We start from the raw sequence: 17,446 nt of genomic DNA on the forward strand, positions 1-17,446 counted from the left end.
CTGTAGAACGCTTTGCCGCAGAAGGCTGTGGAGGCCAAATCACGAGTGTCTTTAAGACAGAGATAGATAGGTTCTTGATTAATAAGGGGATCTGTGGTTATGGGGAGAAGGCAAGAGAATGGGGATGAGAAAATATCAGCCATGATTGAATGGCAGAGCAGACTCGATAGGTTGAGTAGCCTAATTCTGGTCTTATGAAGAGCTTGTCATGTGAGGAGAGCTTGGGAACTCAGGATTTGTACTCAATTGAGTTTAGAAGGATGAGGGGGGATCTCATTTAACCTTACAGAATACTGAAAGACCTAGATACTGTGGATACGGAGAAGGCATTTCCACTCGTCAGAGTGGCTAGAAACCGAGGGCACAGCCTCATGCTGAAGGGACAATCATTGAAAACTGAGATGAGGAGGAATTTCTGCAGCCAGAGGATGGTGAATCTATGGAACTAATTGCTGCAGAAGGCTGTGGAGGCCAAGTCACTGAATGTCTTTAAGACAAAGATAGATAGGTTCTTGATTAATAAGGGGATCAGGGGTTATAGAGAGAAAGTCGGAGAATGGGGATGACAAACATAACAGCCATGATCGAATGGTGAGCAGATTTGATAGGATAAATGGCCTATTTCTGCTCCATATCTTATGGTCTTATGTTCTTATGGACATTTCTGCTGCAAAATGGAAAGGAGTCACAGATGATCGGCTGTCTAGGGGCTATGTGGACCTCAGCCTGAAGTCGGTGATCGACAGTACAGAAGAGCAGCAGGCATGCAGCAGGAACAAACATTGGAAGCATAGTGCACACCAACTGTAGGGAGGGGCAAGGACTGTGTGCTTCAAAAGAAAAATGCACAGTGTGGTGTGAAGGGTTGTCCTGCAGTCGATGTCCTTGCGCATGGAGGGCTCTGCACTGCGCTGCAGAGGTCACAGGAGGCATCTGCAACAGTACAGAGGATGGATGGATGTGAAGCTGGCATGGGGTGGGGGAGGTCCCTTGTAAGGTACGGTGCTCCAGATGAGATGAGTACAGGTCCACATGTAGCATGGGCTCCTTGCAGGTTATGGACATGGGGTGGGCAGTGGGGCTGGAGGCTTCCATTACATCAACATCAACCACTACAATGATGAGATCTAGGTCAATGAGGCAGGATAGAGACCCAGTTGTCCAGGAAGATACAGCAAGCCAGAATTCTAACTTTGTATTTTTAAAGGGACATGCATAACTCAGTAGCCTCACATCACATTACATTGTGGAAGGCAGGATTGCAGGTTTGGTGAATGAAGGTGATAGTGAAGGGGTACAGCTGCAACAACTCTGCCTTCCCATCATGAAGGGGAGTCATGGGTTAACAATTGATGCCACTCATCCATGGCTAAATGGATTCCATTCATTCACCATGAGCAACTGAAAGCTTATAGTTATGCCAAATGGCATATTTGAGTTTAGAGCTACATTGGTTCAATCATGTAATTCACAGGTTCTTGCCCTCCACAGGTCTTTAGATGTCACATCTGTGGAATGGAATGCTCCTCAACACTGTCTGTGCTAGAATTCCAGGTGTAAGGTAGCATGAGAAACAATGCAACCTGGACTGCCAAAGCTTAGATGTTTCGCTTCTCCCATCGGTCTCTCGTTCACACCTTTCTTTTCTGCACACTTTAACCATGCTGGTATTCAATATATCTTTTCAGGAGACAATCCAGTGGTCTGGGTAGATTTTCTCAGAATCCTCTTTAGATCCAGGAGGTGAAGGAGGGAAAGGCACAGGCACGCACTGCTCCAGCAGAAGGCACTGTTTGGGGAACATGGCTAATCTGAGCATCAACAGGAAGCTGAAGAACAGAGACCCAGACAGTGGCGATGATATGCCACACTAAGGGTCTGCTGTCAATGAGTCTCGTACCTACACGAGTGAAAAGCAGTACAGGACAAGGCTGCAAGTGTCCGGAGATCTGGTCCGCCACATGCTCCGAGAAGACCTGACACATGAGAAGCTTTCCCCTGGCAGTGGCCCTCAAGGTGATGGCAGCACTCAATTTCTTCGCCTCTGTGTCTTTCCAAGGATCAACTGGGGACCGTGTGGCATTTCTCAGTCGGCAACACATCGCTGTATGAAGGAGGTGACTAAAAATAATAATAATCCTTATTATTGTCACAAGTAGGCATACATTAACATTGCAATCAAGTTACTGTGAAAATTCCCTAGTCGCCACACTCCAGCACCTGTTCTTAGAAGTTACAGTGCAGAAGGAGACCATTCGGCTCATCAAGTTGGCACTGCCCTTGGAATGGGCACCCTGCTTAAGCCCACACCTCTACTACTCCCGTAATCCACTAACCTCACCAACCTTTTTGGATACTAAGGGCAATTTATCATGGCCAATCCACCTAAACTGCACGGGCTGGATTCTCCACCGGATGCAACGTATTGTCGGCAGCCTGGGGATTTCCCGACAGCGTGGGCTGCCCCACAATGGGAAACCCTATTGACTGGCCAGCGTAACAGAGCATCTCGCCGGCGGAGAATCCCGCCTGTGCTGCGGCCCCACATCTTTGGATTGTGGGAGGAAACCGGAACACCCGGAGGAAACCCCCGCAGATATGGGGAGAAACGTGCAGACTCTGCACCAATCTACCTAAGTTACCCAAGACGCAAATCGAACCTGGGATCCTGGAGCTCTGAAACAACAGTGCTAACCGCTATGTTACCGTGCCGCCTGTTCGGGTACACTGATGGAGAATTCAGAATGTCCAAATCACTTAACAAGCACGTCTTTGGACACGTGGGATGAAGCCAGAGCACCTGGAGGAAACCCATGCAGACACATGCGTGGGGAGTGGGGGGGGGGGGGGGGCAAGGTAGTAGAGACCAGTACATCCTTGAGTGTTATCCTGGGGTATCTGGCTCATCCTCTCCTTGGATGCCAGAGGACCCCCACCTGACTTCTGCAGGTGTTGGGGCTGAAGACTCTTCTGACGACTGCGGGCGGAGTAGGAGGGCGCCGAACTCTGTTCGCCCTTGGCTGAGCTTCCTGCACTTGCGGGATTGGATCTGGCAGTATATATCTGGATGGCGAATGCTGCTTCCATTCAGAACACTGTGGTGAATGCACTGTCTGAGGCTGATCCCTGTTGGAGACTTCCGACGCTTTGGTTTCCATTTCAGAATCCATATCTACAACCGCTCCCATTTTGGCGTCTTGACCCGCATCAACTCGCATCAGATTTGATTTGATTGTAATTTTCCTCTCCCGAGGAATCTTTCGTAAGACTGGTTTTCCAGACCTTGTCTGATCGAAGTGCCTTCTCATGGCCCGGATTCATGCCTGAACTTAATTAGGTACTGGCGGACGATGGTCCCTGGGATCCACTGGACGCCTTCTGCAAGGTTCCGAACAACGATTCTGCATTGTTGAGCATCCTGAAGGCCGCCTTGGAGAACGCTTACCCGAAGATCTGAGGCTGAATGTCTCGTACACTATTGGAAAGGATGTCTCGAGGTGTGGTACATTGGTGAGACCATGCAGATGCTGCGACAACGGATGAACGGAAATCATGTGACAATCACTAGGCAGGAATGTTCTCTTCCAGTCAGGGAACACTTAAGCAGTCAAGGGCATTCAGCCTCTGATCTTCGGGTAAGCGTTTTCCAAGGCAGCCTTTAGAACGCATGACCACGCAGAATCGCTGAGCAGAAACTGATAACCAAGTTCCGCACACATGAGTACGGCCTCAACCAAGACTTTGGATTCATGTCGCATTACTTTCACCCCCCACCATATGGCCTGGGCTTGCAAAATCCTCCCAACTGTACTAGCTTGAGACAATTCACACCTCTTTAACCTATGATTATCCCTCTCTCCAGTCGCTCCATCTGGACCTGTAAAGACTTAATTACCTGCAAAGACTCTCATTCAAAGTATTGTCTTGCATCATTGACTTTGTCTATATATGTGTTTCTGGAACCCAACTCTTCATTCACCTGAGGAAGGAGCTGCACTCCGAAAGCTAGTGATTCAAAACAAACCTGTTGGACTTCATCTGGTGTTGTAAGACCTCTTACTATTAGAAGAAAGAACATGGAGCCTTGAAATGGGCCCGTGAAGTCAGCGTGTAACAGCACCAATAATCGCCTTGGCCATTCCCACAGGTGAAGAGACACGGCTGGCGGAAGCTTTTGTTGTTCCTGACATACGCTGCATTGCTGGGTTACCCTCTCTATCTCTGCGCCTGAGCCCGGACACCAAACGTAGCTGCAGACGAGCATTTTCATTTTGGACACCCCCATGTGCCCATTGTGCAGATCCCTCCCCGAATCAGGACTTATTTCTTTGCTGGGACGACGACGGCGCGGCCCACAAAAGTATGCCATCTTCTACGCTAAACTCAGATATTTTCATTGAAAATGCCTGTAACTTGTTTGGCAGTATTCTATGCTGACCCCATATAGGACTATGTGTCGTACTTTTGAAAGGACCAGTCTTTATCCACTTACGGTTTTGGGAAGCTGTAACCAGCAATTAATTCATAAAGTTGAGTGTGGCCACTACCTCATCAGTCCTGGGAGGAGAAGGAGGGAGCATAGGAAAAGGCCGGCTTAATGCATCCACATTAGCGATCTGGGTGTCTGGACGATGTTCAAATGAATACTCATAGGCAGCCAGAGGGAGGACTCAATGCTGTATCCTGGCAGAGGCGATGAGCAGAATCGCCTTGTCTTCTTTAAAAAGTTCTAGCAACGGTTTGCGGTCTGTGATGATCATGAATCACTGACAGTACACATACTGAATGGGATTCCTTCAAGGCGAAGACAACTGCCAGACCCTCTTTCTCAATTTGTGCTTAATTGCGCTTGGCCATGGCCAGTGTCCAGGAGCCGAAAGCAGTTAGGCTCTTTCTGCCATTTTCCATGCGGTGTGATAAAGCGGCGCCAATACCGTCCGCTGATGCGTCACACGAGACGATTAATGGTTTGGCGACATCATAGTGTGGTACCAAGCCTGAGGAAGTCAATTGTTTTTTTAATTGTGCGGCTGCTTCTTCCTGTTGTTTCTTCCATTCCTATTCCTGGTTCTTTTTCAAAAGGAGGTGTAGGGGGGCTAACTTGGTTGTGAGGCAGGGTATGAACTTTCCGTAATAGTTCACTGTAGGAGGGAAGAAAAACCTCAAAGTCAGTTCTCGACCGCGTGGTGTTTGTAAAACTTAGTTTAATTTGGATACCGTGTGCACGCAGGAGAGACGGACCCTGCAGCTCGCAAAAGCCAGCTCTGCCTGTCCTCAGAATTACATGCATATATATTTAAAGTTCTTTGGAGTCACAAACAGGTATTGACATCACTGAATCATTCGGAACAATACAAAATGATCAGTATGCATATTTTCTGGTCCCCGTAATGGGAAAATGATTAAAGAATACAATGTTTCCTTACAATCTCATGGGTTTGAGCTTTACATATTTAACTTCGAGAAGAGGTGCAAATGTGTTAGACAATGGATCTCTTAGACTTACTGGGGCCCCCTGTGTTTCCCTTTCCATATTCAAATACTCTGTGAGATGATTAAATAATTTCCAATGGGGGTGACTTTAACCCCTTGCTTGCTGGTTTTCCCTTGGTATATGTTTAACCCCTTGCCTTCTGGTTTGCCCTTGACCTGTGCTATAACAATATCTTTATTATACCTATCCTGACACATACAGAAATTTCTTCCGCCAACACTCTCTCCCTGATGGCTCTTGGTAATATACGTACCCAAGAAAGCCATATAAACACTCACTTCTCTCTGTGTGCTTCCTTTGGTTAAAGACATATTTCATAGCCATCTTGTGGATTGATCATGCCGGCTCGCCCATGTGTGACTTCCTACCGTTTTACTTATTTGTTGAAGACACCGACCGCACCTGATCCTATCGGGTTGCCAGCCCTCAGGTTCCATGGAACGTGTCCCAAACAACATGGCTGTAAATTCCAGCCACTCCTTTCTCCTCCCCTCCCCCATCTTGGGCGAATGCCATTGGGATGTACTGAGGGGAAATTGGCCTTTCCCCTGCCTTTCTTTGCTTGCAGCACATAACTGTTGCCCATATCAGTACAGCTCATGTCCCCAGGGTTATCCCTAATCTCACTGTGTCCCATATGCCTGCTGAATGACCCCCTTCGAATATGTCCCACCAGTGGTGTGCCCCTGAGAGTCCTATCTTGATGGCGGTCTGGAGCGCTAAGTTCACCTGAATTCTCCCCTTGCTAGTTCGTTCTGCAGACTGCCTGGTATAATCCTGGGCTAATTCTGTGGCGCGTTTCATTGCCTTTCGAATTATACTGTCCTGTGTCTTGTCAATGTACAGGGAATCATCCCACCATGCTCTGAATAAATACCCTGATGTGCACCCTGGCAGGTAAAATTCTCCCACTGTCAATGTGACTTGCAAAAAGAAGCTATGGCTGCTACCACAGAGTAAACCCCCTGAGATGAGCTCCGTCTCTGGCGTTGTGAAGCATCACTGTGTTGGCCCCACCTGTATAGCTTTGAAGGCGTCCCGTAAAGGCAGTATGTTGACCATCACTTTACTGGTATTAGACAGGGGCTCGAGGGTTTTACATGCACACACGATATAGTAGAACATAGAACAGTACAGCACAGAACAGGCCCTTCGGCCCTCGATGTTGTGCCGAGCTTTGTCTGAAACCAAGATCAAGCTATCCCACTCCCTGTCATTCTGGTGTGCTCCGTGTGCCTATCCAATAACCGCTTGAAAGTTCCTAAAGTGTCCGACTCCACTATCACAGCAGGCAGTCCATTCCACACTCTAACCACTCTCTGAGAAAAGAACCTACCTCGGACATCTCTCCAATATCTCCCACCCTGAACCTTATAGTTATGCCCCCTTGTAACAGCTACATCCACCCGAGGATATATTCTCTGAACGTCCACTCTATCTATCCCCCTCATCATCTTATAAATCTCTATTAAGTCGCCTTTCATCCTCCTCCGCTCCAAAGAGAAAAGCCCTAGCTCCCTCAACCTTTCTTCATAAGACCTACCCTCCAATCTAGGCAGCATCCTGGTAAATCTCCTTTGCACCCTTTCCAATGCTTCCACATCCTTTCTATAATGAGGTGACCAGAACTGCACACAATACTCCAAATGTGGTTTCAATGTATTGATTCTGAACAGCACGCCGCAGTGCTTAGGTATGCCAAACCTTCGCTGTGTGCAGTGTACCCTCTGAATCTAGTTCGATAGACCCAGCCCTCCTGTACTGTCCCCAGGGATTCAAACCTATAACTGTCCTCAAAGGTGTCCTTTGTTTGACCTTCCTGAGGGGCCGCCATTATGAATCTCATCCCTCACTCAATTGGTTTGTCGCGTGGCCTGGTGACCATAAGGTCATTCCTGTCCCTATGTAAATTTAAGAGATTTAGCATGTGTAGGGAGGCGAACAGATGCCGCGGGATGGTTCCAAATCAGAAGTCTGTGATGTCAGCTTTGATACTGTGAATTGCATCCCTTGCCAATGTATCGCAATCCCTGCCTTCCCTTGCTCTTCTGTGGTGTTAATTATTCCTGCTGATAGCATATCTAAGACTCGCACTAGCCCTTCTCCTTGTAGGTTTATGGCAGACAGTGCATTATCAGTCCCATAAGCTCTGTACTGCAGCCCCTTTCCTACTTTGGCTGCTACCCAGGAGGCATAACTGTTAGCTTCCGCTAATTGTGCTGAATTCATAACAGAATTTGTGCTGCCAAACAACCCACCAACGTCCCCTGGGATACTGCGTTTGCTGCGCCTGTATAACTTTGATTCTGGGGCGATCCTGTAGGTATAGTCGTCTATGGCTTCCTGCAGTCTGGTCTCTGCCCAAATTGTAGCACTAGGGTGATCATAGCATTTGGAGCGCAAAACGTCCAATAACCGTGTAACATTATATGTGACATCTAGCGACACCATGGTGATATCGTGGAGTAGTAATTTTGGCTGCCCAATCCTAACTAACCTGTCCGGGGGAAGTTCAACCATATGGGGGCATTTTGTGGGCTTTTGATATCCACAAGTGCTGAGATTGTAGCATCTTACATCTTTACATCCTAATTTGTCTGTCACATGTGTGCAATATTCCTGACAGTACAACCCTCCAAGGCCAGGCTCCCACACAAAGGGGGGCAGACTGGCCCATCCGGCTGTTACATCTAAATACGGACCAAATACCCAAGATTCGCCTTGTGATCCTGTTACATTACATGTATAACCCCACATTCCCAAACCCGTGTGTACATCATAGATGCCTTTTATGCGCAAATGTCATTTTGTGTAACAGTCCAAGTAACAAAATCCCGAATCTGTGAAGGTGGCGAAACATTGTCCTTCTCGGAGTTCCTGCAGAAATTGTTCTTCTCTTCTGTTACTTTCCAATGTGTGGTCGCCGGTGAGAGCTCCCCGATTCAAAGTCCTCGTGGTGTTCCTGTCCCCCCTATGGGGGCTGGGCGCCTTGTCTTGGGCGCTGGCTGACATCCTCCTCCCCGTATAAACGCTAGGAAGAAGGTGATATTAACCCATCCAGCCGGCGGGAAAGTTAGATCTCTTTAAATTCTTTACACAACTTAAACTGGGTATAGTGTTTCCACCTCAGGGAGCCTTTCCTTTCAAGGCACATGAATCCCCTGCAACAATCACTCCATGCGGTCCTCCCATCTGGGCTGTAAGGCTTCCCTTTCTGGAAGCACTTTAATCATGACTCTGTCCGCTGCCTTTGGGGTCTGGCTGCGGATGCAATCCCTTTCTTTTTCCCAATCTTTAATTCTCTGCATGTCCAGCACCTCCCCCATAGGCTACGCATCTGTTATCCAGGAGTCTGATAAACCTAAATACCCTTTTCCCTTTCGTTGCAAACTTCGGTGCCCCCTGGCTCACATTGGGCACAGACTATATGCTGCTCGATTCTGGCTATCTCTTTTAAACCTCTTCCACCACCAGCACCTTCACATTTGCTTAATCTGTTTATCTCCCTTGATGGGCGCTATCCCATGCTAAGTCTTTTATACACTGTGGACCTACCACAGTTTCAAAGTAATTTTCTGCACAGAGCTCTGACTGCTCCTCGAGTAGAATTTCTTTTTGTGTTTATAATAAGACGATTTTCTTTTATTGAACATACTAGTTTACTACCTCTTAATACTGGTCACATTCGGTCCCTGTGTTTCTGGCCCCTGACTGGTGCAATGCCCCTCTCCACTATCCCAATATAACGTGAGGGCATGTTTCAATTAATTTTTTCTTGAAAGCGGTATCCTGCTACGGTCCCCATTCTACCTGCTCTCGGGACTGCCTAACCCCCTGGGGTTAGTGCTTGCAGTGTCCCAACAAGCTCTGAGTACTTATACACAAAGGCCCTACAGTAGTCGAATAGTCCCCAGTACATAGAACATAGAACATAGAACATAGAACGATACAGCGCAGTACAGGCCCTTCGGCCCTCGATGTTGCACCGACATGGAAAAAAATCTAAAGGCCATCTAACCTACACTATGCCCTTATCATCCATATGCTTATCCAATAAATTTTTAAATGCCCTCAATGTTGGCGTGTTCACTACTGTTGCAGGTAGGGCATTCCACGGCCTCACCACACTTTGCGTAAAAAACCCACCTCTGACCTCTGTCCTATATCTATTACCCCTCAATTTAAGGCTATGTCCCCTCGTGCTAGCCACCTCCATCCGCGGGAGAAGGCTCTCGCTGTCCACCCTATCTAACCCTCTGATCATTTTGTATGCCTCTATTAAGTCACCTCTTAACCTTCTTCTCTCTAACGAAAACAACCTCAAGTCCATCAGCCTTTCCTCATAAGATTTTCCCTCCATACCAGGCAACATCCTGGTAAATCTCCTCTGCACCCGTTCCAAAGCTTCCACGTCCTTCCTATAATGAGGCGACCAGAACTGTACGCAATACTCCAAATGCGGCCGTACTAGAGTTTTGTACAACTGCAACATGACCTCATGGCTCCGGAACTCAATCCCTCTACCAATAAAGGCCAACACACCATAGGCCTTCTTCACAACCCTATCAACCTGGGTGGCAACTTTCAGGGATCTATGTACATGGACACCGAGATCCCTCTGCTCATCCACACTACCAAGAATTTTACCATTAGCCAAATATTCCGCATTTCTGTTATTCTTTCCAAAGTGAATCACCTCACATTTCTCCACATTAAACTCCATTTGCCACCTCTCAGCCCAGCTCTGCAGCTTATCTATGTCCCTCTGTAACCTGCAACATCCTTCCGCACTGTCTACAACTCCACCGACTTTAGTGTCGTCTGCAAATTTACTCACCCATCCTTCTGCGCCCTCCTCTAGGTCATTTATAAAAATGACAAACAGCAACGGCCCCAGAACAGATCCTTGCGGTACGCCACTCGTAACTGAACTCCATTCTGAACATTTCCCATCAACTACCACTCTCTGTCTTCTTTCAACTAGCCAATTTCTGATCCACATCTCTAAATCACCCTCAATCCCCAGCCTCCGTATTTTCTGCAATAGCCGACCGTGGGGAACCTTATCAAACGCTTTACTGAAATCCATATACACCACATCAACTGCTCTACCCTCGTCTACCTGTTCAGTCACCTTCTCAAAGAACTCGATAAGGTTTGTGAGGCATGACCTACCCTTCACAAAACCATGCTGACTGTCCCTAATCATATTATCCCTATCTAGATGATTATAAATCGTATCTTTTATAATCCTCTCCAAGACTTTACCCACCACAGACGTTAGGCTCACCGGCCTATAGTTACCGGGGTTATCTCTACTCCCCTTCTTGAACAAAGGGACCACATTTGCTATCCTCCAGTCCTCTGGCACTATTCCTGTAGCCAATGATGACCTAAAAATCAAAGCCAAAGGCTCAGCAATCTCTTCCCTGGCTTCCCAGAGAATCCTAGGATAAATCCCATCAGGCCCCGGGGACTTAACTATTTTCACCTTGTCCAGAATTGCCAACACTTCTTCCCTACGCACCTCAATGCCATCTATTCTGATAGCATTCTCCTCCACAATATTATCTTTTTCTTGAGTGAATACTGACGAAAAGTATTCATTTAGTACTTGCCTAACTCCTCTTACGGTCTGGGGTTTGGGCATCTCTAAAATGGCTTTCTTCCTTTCTTCTGGGATCTTTCTTTCCCCCTGTGTAATCTTAAAATAAAGTTAAAAAGCCACAGTCTTCGCTATGTGAAAATCCCCGAATAGTAAATTTGATGTGCAGTGAGTTTACAGAGAAAATACTGAAATCTCTACAAATTTGGAACACACAGAACAAAGTTTTTAAATGTAGGTACATCATGGCTGCCTCTAACCAAAGATAATGTAGGTACTTCATGGCTGCCTCTAACAAAGGAGCACGTTGGCTCAGTGTGGTAGTCACCACTAGTGGCATATTATATGTATTATGGCACTGCCCATATATTAAGAGTACAACAGTAAAGCCCTGCCTGCTGGCTCCACCCAGCAGGCGGTTTATAAAAGTGTGTGCTCTCCGCCAGCTACAGAATGCTCAATAAAGCCTTGATTGTTCCACTATTCTCGTCTTTGTGGTAATTGATAGTGCATCAATTTATTCAGCAAGATTTTTAAAACGATGGATCTCCGCATCAAACCTGACCGCCTGCAGCTGAGCCCTCAAGCAGCCAATGCTACGTCCGTCTTTGACCACTGGCTGGCCTGCTTCGAAAGCTACCTCAGAACCGCCGCTGAAGAGCCCTCGGACTCGCAGAAGTTCCAAGTCCTCTATTCACAGGTGAGCCCTGACATTTTTCCCCTCATCCGGGATGCGCCCACCTACTCCGAAGTGATGGAGCTACTGAAGAGACATTATGTTCGACCAGTGAATCTAGTATATGCCAGGCACCTCCTGGCCACAAGACAGCAACTCCCTGGGGAGACTCTGGACGATTTCTGGTGTGCCCTGTACATCCTAGGTAGGAACTGTGACTGGCAGGCAGTTTCGGCAGTCCAGCACACCAAACTTTTAATTTGAGACGCTTACGTCACAGGCATGAAGTCTGCGTACGTCCGCCAGCGGCTACTGTAAGGGGGTACGCTTGATCTTGCAGGAACTAGGCAGCTCGCTAATTCTTTAGAAGTGGCCTCCCTAACATTCAGTCCTACGCCCCCGACCGCGCGGCACTATCGTGGGCCCCACCAGCTGCCGACTCCAACTCACGGCAAGCCTGCGCTGCGCGGCAGCCAGCCAACTCTGGGGGGCCCAAGTGTTATTTTTGTGGGCAAATCAAACACCCAAGACAGCGGAGCGCGACCTGCAACGGGTGTGGGAAGAAGGGACACTTTGTTTTTGTTTGCCAGGCCCGGTTGGTCGCCGCTGTTTCCAGGCCCGGCGTTCCTATGCCCCCCCACGTGCGCCCCAGGGGCGCCGCCATTTTCCCCTTCGCAAGCCACGTGCGGCATATGAGCGCCACCATCTTCCTCACCGCAAGCCACGTGTGGTCCATGGGCGTCGCCATCTTTGATGCCGCACACCATGTGCGCCCTGTGGGCGCCGCCATCTTGGGTGCTATTTTGGACGGTGCCTCAGGACCCCTGCTCATCTGGCCGTTCATCGCCTGCCGCTACCTCCACCACCGCTGACCAGCCTGGGACCTCTCAGCATCTGCTGCAGCTAGCCTCTATCATCCTGGATCAGTCCCGACCCTGCAATCTCGCAAACGCGACGACAACGGTGAAGATCGATGGGCACGAGACGACCTGCCTCTTTGACTCCGGGAGCACCGAGAGCTTCATCCACCCACTACGGTAAGGCGCTGCTGCCTCCCGGTACACCCCGTCACCCAGAAAATCACCCTGGCCTCCGTATCCTATTCCGTGGAAATCCGGAGCTACTGCATCACGACCTTCACCATCCAAGGTGTAGAGTTCAGCAACTTCCGGCTCTACGTCCTCCACCACCTGTTACTTGGCCTGGATTTTCAGTGCCATCTCCAAAGCCTAACTTTAAAATTCGGCAGACCCCCCCCCCCCCCCCCCCCCCCCCCCCATCACCTGCGGCCTCACGACCCTTAAGGTCGATCCACCTTCCCTGTTTGCGAACCTCACCCCGGATTGCAAACCCATTGTCACTAGGAGCAGACGGTACAGTGCCCAGGACAGGACATTCATCGGGTCGGAGGTCGAACGGCTTCTGCGGTAAGGGGTCATTGAGGCCAGCAACAGCCTCTGGAGAGCTCAAGTCGTAGTAGTGAAGACTGGGGAGAAGCACCGGATGGTCATTGACTACAGTCAGACCATCAATCGGTACACGCAGCTCGACACGTACCTCCTCCCACGCATTTCTGACATGGTCAATCAGATTGTGCAGTATCGAGTCTTTTCCAGAGTGGACCTGAAGTCCGCCTGCCACCAGCTCCCCATCCGCCCGGAGGACCGCCAATACACTACGTTCGAAGCAGATGGCCGGCTCTATCATTTCCTTAGTGTTCCCTTCGGCATCACTAATGCGGTCTCGGTCTTCCAGCGAGAGATGGACCAAATGGTTGACAGGTACGGATTGCGGGCCACCTTCCCGTACCTAGATAAAGTCACCATCTGCGGCCACGATCAGCAGGACCACGACGCAAACCTCCACAAATTCCTCCTGACCGCCAAACTCCTTAATCTCACATACAATAAGGAGAAATGCGTGTTCCGCACCAATCGCTTAGCCACCCTTGGCTATGTCATAGAAAATGGAGTCCAGGGCCTGACCCCGACCTCATGGAACTCCCTCTTCCCCCACTGCCTCAAGACCCTGAAACAATGCCTGGGGTTTTTCTCCTACTATGCCCAGTGGATCCCTAATTATGCGGACAAGGCCCGCCCACTCATTCAGTCCACAGTTTTCCCCCTGGCCGCTGAGGCCCGCCAGGCCTTCAACCGCATCAAGTCAGACATCGCTAAGGCCACAATGCTTGCGGTCGACGAGTCCCCTTTCTGGTAGAGGGCGATGCACGGACGTAGCTCTGGCCGCCATCCTCAACCAGGCAGGCAGGCCCGTGGCCTTCTTTTCGCGCACCCTCCATGCCTCCGAAATTCAGCGCTCCTCTGTCGAAAAGGAGGCCTAAGCCATTGTGGAAGCTGTGCGACATTGGAGGCATTACCTGGCTGGCAGGAGATTCACTCTCCTCACTGACCAACGGTCGATTGCCTTTCTGTTTAATTATACACAGCGGGGCAAGATCGAAAATGACAATCTTGAGGGGGAGGATTGAGTTCTCCACCTATAATTGAGATCTTGTATCGCCCGGGTAGCTTAACGAGCCCCCTGACCTCTGCCATCCGGGGGTCACCTGGTTCTTCCATTTCATTAAGGCCCGCAACCTGCCCTACTCCATTGAGGAGGTCAGGACCGTCACCAGTGACTGCGACGTCTGTGCAGAGTGCAAGCCGCACTACTACCCGCCAGATAGAGCGCACCTGGTGAAGGCCCACCGCCCCTTTGAGGGCCTCAGCATGGACTTCAAAGGGCCCTTCCCCTCCACCGACCGCAACACGTACTTTCTGAACGGATTGATGAGTACTCCTGGTTCCCTTTTGCCATCCCATGCCCCGATATGACTTCTGCCATGGTAATAAAAGCCCTGCACAGCATCTTCACTCTGTTTGGTTTCCCCACTTACATCCACAGCGATCGGGAATCCTCTTTCATGAGCGATGAGCTGCGTCAGTTCCTGCTCTGCAAGGGCATCGCCTCGAGCAGGACGACCAGCTACAACCCCCGGGGAAACGGGCAGGTGGAGAGGGAGAAGGGGACGGTCTGGAAGGCCGTCCTGCTGGCCCTGCGGTCTAAAAATCTCCTGGTCTCCCACTGGCAGGAGGTCCTCCACGACACGCTCCATTCCATCCGATCGCTCCTCTGCACCGCAACTAACGAGACCCCTCATGAACGGGTGTTGCCTTACCCAGGAGGTCCACCTCCGGGGTCTCATTCCCAACATGGCTGACAGTTCCTGCACCCGTCCCCCTCCAGAAGCATGTGCGCACCCATAAGTCGGACCCCTTGGTCAAAAAGGTCCACCTCTTACATGCAAACCCGCAGTACGCCTACGTGGCACACCCCGAATGGTGCCAGGACACAGTCTCCCTCCGGGACCTGGCACCCGCTGGATCCCTAACCACGACCACCGACCTGACACTGCCCCCCCACCCATCCGGTTGCCTCATTCACCCCCGTGCCACTCAGCCTCCCTCCAGCGAACCTCATCGCAGCCCCCACCCCAGCAGTATCCGTCCTCCCACTGGATCCACTCGGGTGACGAAGACGAGGACAACACGCTCCCAGAGTCGCAGGTGACCAAATCGGCGCCCACATCGCCACCAGGACTGAGGCAATCGCAGAGGAGGGTCAAGGCCCCCGACAGAGTTCATTTATAATGGTTTCCACCACCCCGCCGGACTCTTTTTTTTTTTTTTAACGGGGTGAATGTGGTAGTCACCACTAGTGGCATATTATATGTATTATGGCACTGCCTGTATGTTAAGGGTACAACGGTAAAGCCCTGCCTGCTGGCTCCACCCAGCAGGCGCCGTATAAAAGTGTGTGCTCTTTGATGCTGCAGCCATTCTGGTTCCAGCTACAGGAGGCACAGCATCTTGCTCAATAAAGCCTCAATTGTTCCACTATTCTCGTCTTTGTGGTAATTGATAGTGCATCACTCAGTCCACACAGAATGCTTAGTCTTCAAACTAATTCTCCCTCTGTGTACCCGAACAGGAGCCGGAATGTGGTGACTAGAATATTTTCACAGTAACCTCATTGCAATATTAATATAAGCCTAATTGTGACACTAACAAAGATTTTATTATTATAAAAAAACACTCTCCAACCTTAGTCCAGCAGTGAAAGGGATGTGAGAGTGCAGCAGCATCGACTGTAATCCAGTTTTCTCCTCGTCACCAGTTTTGAAAACTTGGTTTATTGAAATGCTGTTATATTTACAATATACATCAAATCCTAGCAGGGTCTGTGCTGTCGGTTCTATATGGATGACACAGGTAGCACAGTGGTTAGCACTGTTGTCTCACAGCGCCAGGGTCCCTGGTTCGATTCCGGCTTAGGTCATTGTCTTTACGGAGTCAGCCTGTTCTCCCTGTATCTGCAACAGTTTCCTCCGGGTGCTCCAGTTTCCCACAAGTCCAGAAAGACCTGCTGTTAGGTGAATTGGACATTCTGAATTCTCCCTCTGTGTACCCGAACAGGCGCCGGAGTGTGGCGGCTAGGGGATTTTCATAGCAACCTCATTGCAGTGTTAATGTAAGCCTACTTGTGACAATAATAAAGATTATTATCAATATTATTATACCTGGCAGACTTTATACAGATGTCAATCGTGATTGTCCTTGGGCTCCCCACCCCCGTAGCGAGGGAGCTCATATTCGGTGAGACTCATGGGGAGAGTGATTGCTCCAACTCTGTAAGTCTCGTGCGGGTTATAACAGACAGTATTAATGGATGAGGTGTAGCTAATTATGAGAGTACATTGCACTCACTGTATATTGCAGGATTCGGTGAAGTGAAGGAGCTGAGATGCATACTAGGTTGTTTTGAGAGGCCTAGCTTTGCATTGCCACAGGAACAACCCCTGTCCTTGTCACAAATCTGGCACATTTACGGAACGCCGCTCCTAGCCTCGGGGGGGGGGGGGGGGAGAATAGGGGGCGAGGAGCGGCCTCCGACGCCGTCGTGAAACACTCTGGGTTTCACGACGGCGTCGGGCGTTGCGGAGAATTCCTCCCATGGTTCTGGGATAGAGGGCACAGTCACGTTCAGGGCAGGAATTTGGATCCAATAAGTTGGTAATTCCAAGGTCATGGTCTCACGTCCTGGGGGTGAAGGGGAATCTCAAAAGAGTAAGGATTCAGATAGATTCAAGAAGAAGATTAACAAGAAATATGAGGACATCTGCATTGAAGGAACCGGGGAAGAACAGGAATATCCACACAAACAATAAGGGAATCAACAGTAACAGGAGAGGTTGGATGGTGACAGCAGGGATTGGAATTAGGATGTGGTGACTGTAGTGGAGGAACTTGATAGGTTGAAAGGTATTGGTCAAACTCTGAAAGTTTCACCAAACCATCTTCGGCTTCACTGAGCCATGATACAGTTGGACAGACAAGCATACAAAAAACAAAGTAAGTATTTCACTCAAGACAAGGACACCAAAGGTAGAGGTGAGACTATGGCTGAGCTGCAACATTATTGTGACAAATGAATGTCCAAAGCTAAGCAGTTGGGAATTTGCAGGTGCAGCTGAAAGTGACTCAAAGGAAACTTAGCTCCTGGGGCAGACAACCACAATTGAACATAATAAAAAATCCCAAGGTACTTCATAGGAATCGTATAAAGTAAAATTAGACACTAAACCACATATGGCAATATTAGTGCAGGTGGT

General features: G+C 49.3%; 1 protein-coding gene across 3 annotated transcripts in view; it reads left to right on the forward strand.

Moving 5' to 3' along the window:
• The window catches only part of LOC119962771 (phospholipid-transporting ATPase ID-like), a 348,272-nt gene that overhangs the window by 26,872 nt on the left and 303,954 nt on the right, over positions 1–17,446 (forward strand). The window lies entirely within an intron of this gene.

The sequence above is a fragment of the Scyliorhinus canicula genome, chromosome 3, assembly GCF_902713615.1.
Source record: "Scyliorhinus canicula chromosome 3, sScyCan1.1, whole genome shotgun sequence".
NCBI classification, from domain to species: Eukaryota; Metazoa; Chordata; class Chondrichthyes; order Carcharhiniformes; family Scyliorhinidae; genus Scyliorhinus; species Scyliorhinus canicula.